Raw genomic sequence first — 14378 nt, 5'->3', positions numbered from 1 at the left:
CTTTATGATCTTATTTGATGCTTCTGGTTCATGTCAAAGGAAAGGATGAAAGCTTCATGAATGAATGGCAAGGCCAACAACTCATTGTTGCTCCACCATAGTGGGTGGAGCCTGTATGGGCGGTGTAGGGGCCCCTATCATCGACAATGCATTCTCCTCCTCTGACCCCTCTGTAGTTTATTGTACTTTATACACCATCTAAAGTTGCAGCATTGCCTTCATTGTCAGACCTTATCTCATATGGAATCAGTTTTCTACTATTGTTTTAAAGGGTCCGTTAGATGTACCATGCAGCTCAGCTTTGAATAGATGAATGATGGGCTGGGCCCCCTGCCAAGTCCTCCATGTTTTCTTGGCTTCTGCTTAGGGCTGGGTGATATGACCTAACAATTATATAAAAAAAAAAAATCTCAAACTTATGGGCTATTCACAATATATATCTCTGAATAAGAGCAGATGCTCTTATCCAGAGCCACTTACAGTAGTGAATGCATACATTTTCATACAGGTCCCATATGGGAAACTAACCCACAACCCTGGCATTGCAAGGGCCATGCTCTACCAACTGAGCCGCACAGGATACACTGCATTTCAATCAGTCATCAATAATCAGATGAATTCAGAGCTTATGAAGTTATACCTAGGAAAAATATTTGTTATTTATTTAACTAGGCAAGTCATTTAAGAACAAATTCTTATGACGGCCTAGGAACAGTGGGTTAACTGCTTTGTTCAGGGGCAGAACGACATATTTTTACCTTGTCAGCTCAGGGATTCAATCCACCAACCTTTCGGTTACTGGCCCAATGCTCTAACCACTAGGATAAAATAGGCAAAATAGTTGAACCTGCTTTTTTTGCGATAATCACTTATCTAGTTTTCAAGTCCGTCTATGAAAATAGACGGACTATTAACCATGAATAATGTACATTCACTAATAATGACTAAGTTCTTGTAGCAGGCATTAAGCTATAGAAAATTAACTCAGGTCTCATAAACAATCTCTCAAGCATAAGCCCACATGCTAGTGAGTAACCAGCTAATCTTTATGTTTCAAGTTTAGCCAACTTGGATCTATTTGCTAGCTAACAAGGCAAAACAGTTGAATTGTTATGAACACACCCTTCTGTCTGCCTCCAACTGTTTGAACAGCATAGCATGCCTGTCCACTTTGTTCAGATGTTGAAATCAAGTGCCCTACCTTATTTCTCAGAATGAGAACAAGTTGCCGATTCTTTATATAATAGCTTATATGCTTATTGTACATTTATAAAACACAGACTAGACAGCTAGTATAAAAGTATTTGGCAGAAATGCTGCCAGTGGTAGGCCATACTAGCTACTGGAATGCCATGCATGACAAACTGAGCATTCATTTTCCAGAATCTAGGTTCATAGATACTCTCGTTTGAGTAGTGTCTGCTCTGTGCGCAACTTGAGTAGTTGAGACATATAAAGGGCAGGGCATTTTACAATTATGTTCCTATTTTACAAGTAAAAAAATGGAGAACCTTTCATAATGTTGCCAAACAAAGACTCAACAAACTTACCTGAGACTCCCTGTCTCTGCCAGTCTGTCCCTGCATATCTGTCCCCAACTCTGCTGTCTGTGTGCCATCTGTTGCCTGCTCTGCCTAATGACATCATTGTGAAACATTTCCATTAGAATTTCATTTCTTTCTTATGAACATTTTATCAACTAGTCTTTGAGATATTAGGCTACTAGGGTTCTTACTTTGCGTTTTTGGTGTACTGAAAAATACTCTGATGTCCGTCTTTTATTTTTCTGCCATTTTTCTACCTGGCTGGCTGGCTGGCTACACACACAGTGTGTAGGTTATTTACAGTAGGAGATGGGCTTCTATCATCTTATCTTTTATCATTCTATTTGGGCTTCGATCTAAAAGGTAGCTAGCAAATGTGAAACGGATTAAAGTGACGAGTTGATAGCTGTATGAGTTCACCATTTTCACAACATATGCTGCAACCTTTTGTCATTTTAATAGTTTGTTTCATATTGGCTGGCTTCCAACAATAGCTGAATTTGCAAAGCTAGCGAGCACCAATTCCGTTTCAGTGGTGTTTGCTATAATATTTGCTACCCGGGTTAAATAAAGGTGAAATAAAATAAATAAATAAAAGTTCCCTTGCGACAATTTAGCTTTTGTACCGAGACCATTAAATATATTTAAGACAATGGTAGAAGAGAGTGTTCTGTTCAGTTTGGACTTCAGTTTATCGCTAACCTTATCACAGGGACTTTGAAGCACTAATTTACATCATCTGCATGCTGATCTTGGAATAAATTGACGATAGCAAAGATTCGTTCTTTGACGAGGCCACATAAATGGAATAGGTACTAGCTAGCTTAATAGTTAATATTTGCGCGCTAGCTCTGCATATTCAGCTAGTGTGTGTGCGCGATTGACTGGATTAACCTCACGTCAGCTACGTTCATTGAGTGCCTTTCAGACAGTAGACACGACCCCTCTGTTACCTTGCCAACTAAGGAAATGGCAGTGGATCAAACCATTGTGAGGCAAAGGGTGGGGGGGTCGCAATCTTTTGAAACTTAAAAACGCGCTATTAAGTGTCTATAATCAGCACAATTGCTTTCATTGCGTATTATTAATATTATTTAAATTACATAGTTATGTTTCAGTGATATATTGGGGGGGGACAAATCATATTTTGTCCCCCCCAATATTTTGTCCCCCCCGGGATTTCCGCCCCTGATAAAGGGTATCGTTAAAAAGGTTAACTTCTCCACTATTACGGCAAAATAAGGTCCAAATGTGTTTTGGTGTCCATATGAACAATTGTGTTGGACCAAATGCAAATAGCGAGATGAAACCGCTTGTCAGAGAGGAAGAAGTGATTTCTCATCTTTGTTGGTGTGAGTGGCAGGAGGAGTGGCTTGGTATGTGTAAGCTGTAAACACACAGGAAGAGGTGAAGTGAGAGGTTTCACTCTTGCTAAAATCTGTCCCAAATAAGCCCAATGTGTTTCTATGGGCTTATTTTGGATCTAAGCTTGTCGTCTGCCTTTCTGCCCTTGGGACAACGACTCCCATTGTTAGAGCGGAGATATGAGCATCTCCTCATTATATACAGATTTTTGGTGTAAATGGGAAGGTGAACACAGCACAAGGAGACGAGACAAAAAATACAACATGAGAACAAACAGACATAAACGCTCATGTAAAAAATAAACTAGATTCTTGCGATGCAGGCATTTGGAACATCGCACAAAAACATAAATTCTTATTAATCGAATGAATTTGATATATCGCCCAACCCTACTTCTGTTCAATTGAGCACATTGTTCTTGGGGAGAACCCCAGATGGCCCAGAGGTCTATCAGCCACACGTTCAGTCTGTCCCACACATGATCTAAAGAGGTGGATCACCTCCCTTTGTCTGGGTACAAATCTACTAGAAATCATCAGTACATCAGGAGTTTTTCCTGACCACCTAACTTGACCCACTTATAGCTACCGTATATCTAGGGCCCAGAGTTTTCCCAGGTCAAGCCACTTAGTCTGAAAAACCTTTCCCCAGTCGTCTTTATCTTTTTATACCGATATCCACACCTCCTCTCCGGTGGATTCCCCCGGTACTGCTGCTCATTCCGTGCACCAGCTCCTGAGGTCTACATCACCAGCCTCCAGGCGTCACTGAACTGTTTCATTAGGCACACCTGGTTCCCATTCCCCCTGGTTAGTAATTGTATATATGTGCCCTCTGTTCACTGTTGTTTTGTCTGTTATTGTTCCCATGTCCGTTGGTCTTGTGAGTACCTGTGCTTTGTTGTTTTGGCTTTCGTGCTGCGTGTATTGTGTACTCGTTATTACGGGTCTCGTCCCGTGTATTGTTATTACGGGTCTCGTCCCGTGTATTGTTATTACAGGTCTCGTCCCGTGTATTGTTATTACGGGTCTCGTCCCGTGTATTGTTATTACGGGTCTCGTCCCGTGTATTGTTATTACGGGTCTCGTCCCGTGTATTGTTATTACGGGTCTCGTCCCGTGTATTGTTATTACGGGTCTCGTCCCGTGTATTGTTATTACGGGTCTCGTCCCGTGTATTGTTATTACGGGTCTCGTCCCGTGTATTGTTATTACGGGTCTCGTCCCGTGTATTGTTATTACGGGTCTCGTCCCGTGTATTGTTATTACGGGTCTCGTCCCGTGTATTGTTATTACGGGTCTCGTCCCGTGTATTGTTATTACGGGTCTCGTCCCGTGTATTGTTATTACGGGTCTCGTCCCGTGTATTGTTATTACTGGTCTCGTCCCGTGTATTGTTATTACGGGTCTCGTCCTGTGTATTGTTATTACGGGTCTCGTCCCGTATATTGTTATTACGGGTCTCGTCCCGTGTATTGTTATTACTGGTCTCGTCCCGTGTATTGTTATTACTGGTCTCGTCCCGTGTATTGTTATTACGGGTCTCGTCCCGTGTATTGTTAATACTGGTCTCGTCCCGTGTATTGTTATTACGGGTCTCGTCCCGTGTATTGTTATTACGGGTCTCGTCCCGTGTATTGTTATTACGGGTCTCGTCCCGTGTATTGTTATTACGGGTCTCGTCCTGTGTATCGTTATTACGGGTCTCGTCCCGTGTATTGTTATTACTGGTCTCGTCCCGTGTATTGTTATTACAGGTCTCGTCCCGTGTATTGTTATTACGGGTCTCGTCCCGTGTATTGTTATTACGGGTCTCGTCCCGTGTATTGTGTACTCGTTATTACGGGTCTCGTCCCGTGTATTGTTATTACTGGTCTCGTCCCGTGTATTGTTATTACGGGTCTCGTCCCGTGTATTGTTATTACGGGTCTCGTCCCGTATATTGTTATTACGGGTCTCGTCCCGTGTATTTATCAGAGGTTTAACCTCGCTCTTTTGTTTGGGTTACATCCCTGTGTTTTTGTATAAGTGTTTGTTTTGGGCTTCATCCCCGTGCCTTTTCATGGCATGTTGTATTTTTGGTTAGAGTATTAAAACCCCCTATTACGTTTTCCTGCCCTTGTCTCCAATCATTTATTCAACGTGACACTTTGTCATTTCACTCCCTTTTAAATTGGATCTCGAAGTGTGTCATTCCATCCATGCAAAGCAATGGTTCCATAAACTTCCGTCCCTATCGCCTGCCAGTGTGAGCGGAGACATTTTCCACGTTGTCTGCCAGAAGATACGCTTTATTAGAAGTCTGATGGAGATATGCCAGCCCTTCAGTGGTCTGCTTGTGGAAAATAATTATGTTTCGTAGGAAGTGCCATGAATGTCTCTGAACTGTCAAGCGGAGCACAAAAACCTCATAGCCAACCTCCCTTATAACTTTTTAGTATTTCTTTCTAGTGAAGATCTCCGTTAATGCAGTTCAGGCAAAGCCTTTGGGGCAGTTTCCCAGACCCAGATTAAGCCTACTGCTGGACTTAAGCATTCTCAAGGTAGAATCTCCATTGAAAGTGCTTTTTAGGCCAGGAATATGCTTAAACTGAGTCTGGGAAACTGTCCGTAATAGTATAGTTAAAGCCCCAGTAGAGCCCTCCACATGGGTTCCTGGTCATGGTTCTTATGGTAACTCCTGGCAGGCTGGCACCCAGATGTGTTCCAGGAAGTAAATAGCTGATCACAAGGGGAGGCTCCCATCACTTGGACGTCAAGACCACAGTGGGAGCTTTGGTGTGTGTGTCACTGGCTGTCGTCAGCATCACCTTACACAGTCTTTATTACTTTGATGGTTAAAAAGCACCACACAACATCTTCACAACTATGGCTGTGTCAAACAGCAACAACGTAGGACATTGTACTGGTGTAGCAGGCTTGGGTGATTGGAGTCGATTCCATTTCAACTCAGTGGATTCAGGAAATTGATAATTGACTTACTTGAAATGGCATTGACATCATCCTATGTTTTTGTTAGCAGCTCAACACACATCCTCTGTCAATTGGTTTTGCATGTTAAGTGAGTTCTCCATGTTAAAAGGTAATGTTTACTGTACCTTTTTAGCTTTTATTAGTGTGATACACTTTAACAGTTTGATTAATTTGGAAATTCTCAGGAAATGCTTGTATGTGCTGTTTATGAATACCTAACATGCATGACTACAATAGAGCTCTACACTACAAAGGACGTTGCTTTGTCCAGTAATTGCAACAATGATGAAAGTGAATTAGCCTGCTTTGTAAATTACCCACTCCCTGGCTTTCAGCCATATTGCAAGTTGTGGCTTCCTGCATTGTGTTATCTGATACCGTCCAAAACGTTTCAACTATGCCAATACCTGGAATTATGAATCTGATACAGGGCTGAAACTGTTGCAGTTATAGCTTTTTCTTTAGTGATACAGTAGAGCTGGGCGATATGGACTAAAATCCATATCGCAATAAATTGCCTGAATTGATGCTTTCACAATAATTAGAACAATAAGTTTATAACATTGATGTGCAACATTTTTTATTATCCTTTTAAATACTACTACTAGTCTGATGGTTGTAGCTAACAATTGTCCCATTAACAATCACCCATATTAACAATCATATTTGATTTCAAACTTCACATTTCTCTAGTATAGGCTACTTATCGTACTGAACGATATCAGCCAAATGCCTACGATAAGTATGGTCACTTCACAGTGAGGACTTTAATAAAGTGGTGCTGTGATGGCCTGACATCTGCACTGTCTCAAGGACAGGACACTTAAACCTTCAGTCCTCTAGCAATTCTGAAAACCAGGCTGGAAGTTTTGACACGTGCCTTGCTCAAGGGCACATCCACAGATTTTTCACCTTGTCGGCTCGGGATTCAAACCAGCAACTTTTTGGTTACTGGGCCAACACTTTTAACCTCTAGGCTACCTGCCTGTCACGACTTCCTCCGAAGTCGGTCCCTCTACTTGTTCGGGCGACATTCGGCGGTCGACGTCACCGGTCTTCTAGCTATCGCCGATCCACCTTTCATTTTCCATTTGTTTTGTCTTGTCTTCCCACACACCTGGTTTCAATCCCATAAATTACATGTTGTGTATTTAACCCTCTGTTTCCCACATGTCCTTGTCCGGTATTGTTTGTTTGTAAGTGCTTGCGCACGTTATGTTCTGGTGTGCGTCGGGTTATGTACCCATTTCTTATTGTTCTGTAATCCGGTGGGTTTTTATTATTAAACTGAGCCGTTGGAACCACAGTTTTGCTCTCCTGCGTATGACTTCTCTGCCGTCAGCACACACCCCTTACACTGCTACCCTACCTATACCCCCTCTGTAACCTACTGAGAGATGCAGTACAGAGTTACAGTACATACAGAAGAAGTGGTCTATACCGCTACAAACGTGTCCATATCATGAATACCCGAACGAGGAAACAAATAGAAAGAAGTGAAGGCCATAGAAAAGAGAAGGGTATTCAAGAATGTGCTTTCTTTTATGTGAACATTCAACACATACTGGTTAATCTCACTACGAAGACGCAACTTGCGTCATTTTCAATAAGAATGAATTCAAGCCACATTCCCTACACCTTTTCGCACTTCAAATGACTTTGGCCAAGCACCTCTCATCACACCGTTCTTGTATCGTATCTGCAGCATTATGTGTTTGCAGCTACTTTTCTCTCCTGCTCACAACAGATAAGGCTGCAGTGAACATCATGTGCACGGTGCGCCTCATACATAGGACTTACAATATATTCCCTGAAAACAGTATATAAGGGTAGCCCATGTCTAGCCACACAGAACAAAGACATGTTTGTGGTGTTGGCTTGGCAGATAGTTGTTTGAGAGAGGACTGAAGAGATTATGCTCAAGTGTATCAGTCGGGAAATATTTGCATGTAACTGCCAGGAAAGACCCGACACTTGTTCTGTTTTGCATAATTGAATGTAAATGCAAAAGATTCAAGTATTCATATATTTAATCAAACTGGGGGCTGTGTGTGTGCGTACGTGTGTGCTCGTGTGTGCCTTCCCTTTTTAATTAGCTCTACCACCACAACATGCATGGCTGTTGGGAGGGAATGTCATGTTTTTGTTGACGCTCCTCTAAAGTGCTGACGTGGCCATCCTCCCTCTGTTGAGGTTGTCCCAGAATCGCCCTTTAAACCCCACGCTGACACCTCAAGGAGAACAGGAAGGAGTCTTCCTTGAGTCCTGTTAAATAAACACGGGCTATAATTGCCCTTCAAGAAAAACACAGGATGGAGCAGCAGCACTTTCTGTTTGTGACATATTGGGAGTCTTTTTTTCCCCTTTCTGGTTATTTTTAGGGCAGGAGGATGTGTCCTAAGGATAACAGTGACATTTTGAGTCATGGCTCACTTTTGAGGATGGATAGATTCGAATTGGAAAAGGAAAAACGTTATTGTTCACACAATGTGGAAAATGGCCGCCTTCCAGCTTTACTTAAGACTCTGTTAACATGTTCTTACTATATGTCAACAAACTAGTGCTGAACAATTAGTGCTTTTTAAGGTCAGTTCGATTATGAAAAAAATATCACGATTTTCGATTTTGGTTTAGATTATTTGGGTTGAGTGCTGTAACAACACAGAATAAAACAATTCATAAGTCCCATAATGGTAGTGACTGCTCATTACTGCTTATCACTAATTAACCATTTATTCACGTTACTTTAATACAATATTTCAGTAACGGTGTATATTACATTTGTTTTATTTGATGACTTTATTATATCATGCCAAGTCATCATCTCATCTCTATAGAGCTGCTATCTGACAAAATCATTATTTTGTAGTTCTTCAACGTAAGTAAGGCATACTTTTATGACTGCTGAATAAATACCAACTATCAATCACTTGGATTATGTATTTCCAGGTAGAGATACCTCGCGAAGCTAAAGCTGCTCTCTATATCCCCTTACGATCGTGCATTCTTCTCTCTTCTGTAGCAGGCGTAAAAGAAATACAGACCGGACAGGTAGATGCACATGGATTATGTTCATTGAAGTTAATTACCATGTTTTATGCACTAAACTATATATGCAGAATATTGGCCTGCTGGAAACTACAACTCCCTACTAGATGGCACAGTTCAGGCTGGATCTGATTTATTTCTAGAGAAACTTTGCAATGTGCGCATTGAGCTCACAGAAAAAAACACAAAATGGAATTCAAACGATTGAACCAAGTTGGTCAATTAGGTGTTTAAAAACTGAAAAATGGGTGAATCGCTCAGCACTACAACAAACAGCAATATGACAATGGGCCTAGGGCGACAAACAGACATGGTGAATTGTTTCTACCTCACCTCACGCTCATCATCCTTGCATCATTCCACTCCATTGAACATTTTCCAGAGCCACGGAATAATTTATTAACGCATCACCAGCTGTCTCTATTGTCAAGGCTCCATTCAATGCTATTTCCTCTCCAATAAATGGATAACCAATATTTGGACAGATTCTGGGTTTTGTGGTAACAAACAGTAAGAGGTTTTTGGAGGACAAAGCTTGTGATTTTTGCAACATGCAGTACAGTAAAGTCGTATCCATAAGGAGCGGCCTGTTTACAATACGGCACTCTCATTCTTTTTTCAGTCCAGATGTTCTCTCCATTCCCCAGACCCATCAGGAAATGCTTCCAGTTGCGTGGGCAGGAGTGGTAGTATAAGACGAGGGGGTTTCTTTCTCTGCATGCCTGAGAAAAGAGAAAGATGAATCAATTTCTGCTTTACTCCCCCTCTTTCCTCTCTGAATGCCTAGCTAGCTCTGCTCTATCAAGTCCCAAGAACACTGGAGCTATTGTTGGGCTGTAGAGGAGAGATTGCTAGACCCGAATAGGAACTGTACACACTCCCCTCAGTCAGCCATCCACGGGAAGTTTTAAAGGCCCAGTGCAGTCAAAAACGTGATTTCCTTGTGCTTTGTATATATTTCCATACTGAGATTGGAATAATACTGTGAACTTGTGAAAATTATGATAATGGACATTTTAGTGTAAGAGCTGTGTGAAAAGACTGCCTGAAATTTCATGTTGTTTTGGTGGGATATTATGGAACGTCGTTTGGGTATTTGCATGTAAAAAAAGATACACGTCAAATAGTGTTATTTGACGTGTCAAATAAGCTTGTTGACCAATCAGGACCTGAATATGACTGCACGTCACATAATAATTTAACACGTTCATTACTTTTTTACGTAGTTGTTAAACATTGATTACACTATCACCTGTAAAAAAAGCTAGCTAGCTGATGGATGCAAACAATGTTCTTCCCCAAAAACATAGCAAAACAACATAATCTGTTTCAGTAGCTATAGTTAGCTAGCTAACTATATAGCTAGGTGTCATCATCAAAAATAACCCTAATTAATGAAACAGTTCTTATTTGATTAATGGTCGGACCCATCTATGTGAAGCTAGCCACAATAAGGATTAGCCACAATAGTGGACTTTGCGGTTAGCCTTCAAATTAAAAGTATGTCATTGATCGTGATGCAAATTGATACAAAAAGTAGAATTACGCTATAATTGAATAGATCATAATAAACGAGGTTATATAAAATCAACAAAAGACAATAATTTGTTAATTTGACAAATCTGTTGAAATCACACTGGATGTATTAGCCTTTAGAATTGCATTGGGGACATACTTATTTCACTGTACAGCCTTACCTATGGATTGTGGATCAATGACATGGGATATCAGTCTACTCAGTGACACCCAGAGAACATTAGCGTCGTAACTCTGAAACAACTGAATTGAGCCACATTTATTGTCAACCTACTATGTGTATTGAGCGTTATTCCAGAGGAAAAACAATACTGCGTGGGTGTTTTGGAGTCTGATAACTCTGAGGAGGACGTTGGGAAAAATATCTTGGGTATTGAGTAGACTGATACTCCATTTCGTTGATCCCCACAAACATATACAGTTGGCATTGCTGTTATGATTTCAGTTGTCCTTGATGTCCTTTGTTTTAAATGTATTATTATTTTATTTTTTTGCATCGTTGTTTGCTGTTTTCTTCTGTCTTTTCCTTTTTTCTCTTTAGTTCATTCTCTGATTCCACCAATTGTAACCTTCTACATCACTTTCAAATAGGTACTTTTATTTTTAAGGCAATCCGCAAATTCCACTATTGTGCCTAATCCTAATTGTGGCTAGCTTTCACAGCCCATAACCCGGTCCGGTCGAGCCTCACTAGCCAGGTGAAGCTAGCTGGCTGTTTATAACGTTAGCTTTGGGCAACGGGGTTAAGTCGTTGGCTAGCTATTTATTTTCATGAACTGAAGTTAAATTTCAATAGGCGAACAACACGTGGCTACCTAGGTAATACTTACTCGCAAGGATTCCTAAATCATTGCTAAGAATAATGAAAATGACTGCAGTTTCTACTGGTCATTGTTTTCAGGCTGGTTGTATTGGTGCTAGCTAGGTCCCAAGCTAAAGCTAGCTAGCTACCCCAGAAGTAGCGGTCAAACAAATAATGACTTATTAACAATGCGGTATTGTAAATATATCGTTCGTGGCCGGTGTTTGCTTGTTTGCAGGCTTTTTTGTACGGCTTTGACAGTGCTACTGATAGTAGTGGTGGCGCTTGGCTTGCACATGCAAATTCAGAACACACAACATTCTATAATAGAATTGTGTTATTTGACGTGTAAAATTAAAAGCTTATTTAACGCGTCAAATAGTGTTATTTGACGTGTATCTTTTTTGACAGGCAAAGACCCAAACGGCGTTCCATAGGATGGAGTTTTGGCCATCCACAGTGACATCACCATGCGTAAATTAGTTAGACCAATAAGTAACAGTTCCAAGCGTCTCTGCCAATAATGGCACATTTTCGGTTTTCCCTTCCCCACTTAGACCTCTCCCAGACAGTTCTAGCAAAGTTCTTGCTTGATAATTTGCACTTTGTTAAGAAGCTATTTTGTACATTTTTTTGCCATTTTAAAGGAAAACAGTCACAGTAAGGTACTTAATTGTTACCCAGAAATGATTTGATATTGAGATAGAAATGGCTGCATTGGACATTTTTTAAAAGGACTCCCTGTGTGGGACTTGAGTCTCATAGCCTACGGCTAGCATAGCGTAGCTTGTTTGGCACGACACAAGGTTGCGAGGGGCACTTTTTCCTTTATCTACCTTTCACATTGAACTCTGACCCTTCCAGCGTGGTATCGAAGTCGGATTAATTATTTCTGGGACATCACATCAACTTTCCCCTCCTTTTAATCACGTTAAAGACTCTTTGCCCTTTTTGAGGACTGCTGGTCTTTGTAGGAACGACGGCCATCTTTCTTACACACAGCCTTTGAGCAATACTGAAATAATTGTTTTCCCTTTTCATCTTGATGACAGATTTCAGATTTGACTGTCAAGACTCTCATGTTGGCGGGTGATGAACTATTAGGCACAAAAGTCTGGTTTGTTATGTGTGTGAAGGGTGATGAACTGTTAGAAACAGTTAAAGTGGGAGTTGTTATGTGTGAGGTTGATGGGATTTCAGCCCTCTGTCTTCCTGAGAGAACTGAAGACTTCTTTCAGCAGAGGTTAGACTCTGAATGTGGAGGATTAGGCCTATCACAGATGGCTCTGAACCTTTGGAAAACCTCTACTTGTTTGTTTGTTTTCACCATAGGCAGCAAGAGGTGCTGGTTTTGTGTGTGCCATTCAAGTGCAGCATGTGTGTTTAATAAATTGTAGATGAAGGATCTCTTGGATCTACCTCGGCTCCTCCCAGCTAAAAACACACTGCCCACATTCTCAAACACACACACACACACACACACACACACACACACACACACACACACACACACACACACACACACACACACACACACACACACACACACAGACCTTGAAGAGGGTCTGTTTTGACATTGTGGTAGCTTGACTCAGACAATGAAAACAGACCAGTGGTATTGCCAATGGCTTTTTGTTTTTGAGGTTGATATAAACTTGGAGGTTTTGCTACTTGAGATATCTTTGTATGGTTCAGGTTCGGTACCTAACCTTTTATTCCATACATTTGCATGGAAGTCAATAGCCCATGATGGCTCACAATCTCTGTTTGTGAAATATTTTGTGAAATAATAATTCATTTTAAAAAAAGTATCTGAGAATGTGTAGCTTGTTTTTTTTGTTATACCTACAAAAATCTATTTATATATTTCCACACTGAGGTTGTATTGTGAAATTGTGAACATTTGCATTTTTGTTACACAGCCGTCAATAGGGTTTGCATTTTCCTGTCCAAAGACCTTGTAAGAGTCAGATTTTCTCCTTGATATCCAGGTACACTGCATGTACTGTCTGAACCCCTCCGGTTTCCCCATGAGGCAGTCAGATCTGTGCTTGCGTGCCAGACTGAGGATGCACTACAGTAATTCGAGCTGCGAGGAAGAAACCTGGTCGATCGCTATTCCACATTCCTTCTCTATGGGGAAACTACTGACTCCAGTGTTGTTACTGTACCATAACTTGCTTGGGCTGCTCCTGTGGCGCCGCGAGGAAAAACAATACCTCCTTAGTCGATAATTAGCCCTAGAGCCGTATGTATCAAGCGTCTCAGTGCTGATCTAGGATCAGTTTAGCCTTTTAGATCATAATGAATAAGATTACATGGAGAGTGGAGTCCTGATCCTAGATCAGCACTCTGAGGTGTACATGCAGCACTCTGAGTGCTTTCTCTTGATTCATTGATTAATTAGCAAAAGCAGCAAGATGGTGCCGACAGACATGGCAGCTCTGCTTCTAGCTCCTAAGCAACTTTTGAGTATTTAGTTTTTTTGTGTTATTTCTGACATTATTAGCCCAGAACGTGTTTTGTGTTATTACATACATCTGGAAATAACTTTTGGATATCAGAGCAGCGGTAATAACCAGGAATACGACTTTCCCGAATTCGATGCTTTGTTCGTACCCCCAAGGGCACTTGAACTTATCCTAGAGGCTCATCCAAGTCGCCGCGGACGGAGAAGAGGTATTCAGAGTGGACTTCTAGTCTGACTCAGGAGGCGGGCACACCATCCACTGTTTCCAAGTATATTACTCGCTTAATGTCTCTGGACAATAAAGTAAGCGAGCTCAGGGAGAGGATCTCCTTCCAGAGAGATGTCAGGGACTGTAACATACTCTGTTTCACGGAATCATGGCTCTCTCCGGATATACTGTCCCCGTCCATATAGCCATCTGGGTTCTCAGTTCATCGCGCAGACCGGAATAAAGAACTCTCCGGGATGAAGAAAGGCGGGGTGTATGTTTCATGATTAACTACTCATGGTGTGATTGTGATAACATACAGAACCTTTTGTTCACCTGACCTAAAATACCTCACAATCAAATGCCGACCGTATAACCTCCCAAGAGAATTCTCTTCGGTTATAGTCACAGCCTTGGAAATTCCCCCTCACGC

The 14378-nt window shown here is 41.3% G+C and overlaps 1 protein-coding gene across 1 annotated transcript in view; it reads left to right on the top strand.

Moving 5' to 3' along the window:
• Positions 1 to 14378, top strand: part of LOC115169889 (calponin-3) — a 28288-nt gene that overhangs the window by 833 nt on the left and 13077 nt on the right. The gene's annotated exons all lie outside the window — the stretch shown is intronic.

The sequence above is a fragment of the Salmo trutta genome, chromosome 31 (assembly GCF_901001165.1).
Source record: "Salmo trutta chromosome 31, fSalTru1.1, whole genome shotgun sequence".
Taxonomy (NCBI): domain Eukaryota; kingdom Metazoa; phylum Chordata; class Actinopteri; order Salmoniformes; family Salmonidae; genus Salmo; species Salmo trutta.
The sequence above is the reverse complement of the archived record's forward strand: the minus strand, read 5'-3'. Positions and strand labels throughout refer to the sequence as shown.